Here is a 2,185-nt window from a genome sequence, read left to right on the forward strand (position 1 = left end):
GTAAGGGAAGGTAGTCTCTTCGGTAACGAACTACGACGTACGTCCCTCCGTCGACGGGAGGAGGGAAGGTAGGTCGTATCCTACTCTCTCTCTCTCTCTCTCTCTCTCTCTCTCTCTCTCTTTCTCTAGAGGGTCATGTATATATTAGTTATTGGCGTGGGGTTTCCATATTTGTTAGAGATATCGACCCACCCATAGAGTGCTACAAATAATATCCTGTACAGTGAATGGAGCTGCCTGTGTGGCTGCTCATCCCAACTGATTATGTAGAGGCTGCTTTACACGTTCATCTACAGGTGAATTGCGTGGGCAGTGGCGTAGGTAGGTATATTATGTGTTTTTGGGTATAGGGTTTAGCTACTAAAACCCTGTGAGGTTTTTGTTGCCTCCGTCACGGTTGTGTGCAATGGTACAAATTCACCCGGTTACAGATAGATGTGACTGGCACAGACGCATAACTTTATCTCTCTCACAGCTATATCATATCAAAGCACTGACAAACGGTACTATATATAAGCACATTTCGACTTCGCTATATACAAGCACATTTACACTTATATAGGATAGTTTTATATTATCCACAAGCACATTTAGACTGATATGGGATAGTTTTATATTATACACAAGCACATTTAGACTTATATGGGATAGTTTTATATTATATTCAATCAAATTTAAACTTATAAGGGATAGTTTTATATTATCCACAAGCACATTTAGACTGATATGGGATAGTTTTATATTATACACAAGCACATTTAGACTTATATGGGATAGTTTTATATTATATTCAATCAAATTTAAACTTATAAGGGATAGTTTTATATTATATACAAGCACATTTAAACTTATATGGGACAGTTTGATACCCAGGGAGACAGATACCTATGCGTGTGTGAAGGTCTGTATATGCAGAACTCACTCAATTGTGAACCAAGACTCCTTTATCGGATCTTGGAATATGGATTATATTGTATTCTTGGCCTGTAGTCTGTAAATAAGTGTGTGTGTGTGTGTGCAAAGACCGGTGTAACCGCCAGCACTCACTCTTTCAGTGCCAATGCGAACGCAGGCACATTCACAGCCAATGACGGCGGCGCGGTTGGGGGTGTGCTGCGGGTCGATCGAATCACGGAGAACGCTACAGTCAACCTGTACGGTAACTTCACAGAGAATAAGGCAAGTACATAAGCACAGTACAAAAGGCCCGAATATAGGCCCTGTATGTCTTACGTTTTTAATGTATCATATATGGGAGCATCTCATATGCTCATATCCTTTATGAGACTTGCTGTCCTGTATTCATCGTTTGGGCAGCACAGGACTACACGCACGGCAGTAGAGACGCTGGCGTGATTGTCACCTGAACTTCTCAGTGAAGTACCTATTGTAGTAGTAAGGGGCTCGTTTTTGCTGTTTATACAATCGTACGCTCACAGTTGCAATAAGGGGCTAGTGTATGCTGTTTATACAATCGTACGCTCACAGTTACAATAAGGGGCTCGTGTATGCTGTTTATACAATCGTACGCTCACAGTTACATTAAGGGGATCGTGTATGCTGTTTATACAATCGTACGCTTGCAGTTACAATAAGAGGCTCGTGTATGCTGTTCGTGGGGAATCGGAGGGAAAGGCCTTGCCTGAATTGATTCGTAAAGACGCTCTTGAGGAGGTTTGTAAGAAAGCTAGAGAGCTCGAGGAACGTCCTGTACGCAACTCTCAACCTCAAAGCGCGTATGTACTGGAGTTGATTTCAAGATCAAAGACTGCGACAAAGTAGAAAGTTATGCAGGAAAGCAATATCGAATACCTTCTCAGGATAGAAAGGATATCACAAATACCGTCAAAGAATGGGCCTAGTAAGCTCTGGGTGTAGGCACACAGATCTCAATTAAAAAAAAATGGCAAAATGGTCGTTACACTTTACGAACGTATGCTCAGACTTCAAAGACGTTTACTCAAAGTGGTAGGGCAGATGGCGCTTTACTAAAGAGATAGGCTATGAACCACGTGATAGCAACTACACTGCCAAGCATATATGAGACAGGCCACAGTATGTGCCACGTGTTCAGGCTGTCTAACCTTATTTGCTTTCGCAGAGACAAATATATACATATATCGATTTCAAGCGCTATATATATATATATGTATATATATATTTATATATATATATATATATATAT

The sequence above is a fragment of the Sphaeroforma arctica genome (genome assembly GCF_001186125.1).
Source record: "Sphaeroforma arctica JP610 unplaced genomic scaffold supercont1.1006, whole genome shotgun sequence".
NCBI lineage: Eukaryota > Ichthyosporea > Ichthyophonida > Sphaeroforma > Sphaeroforma arctica.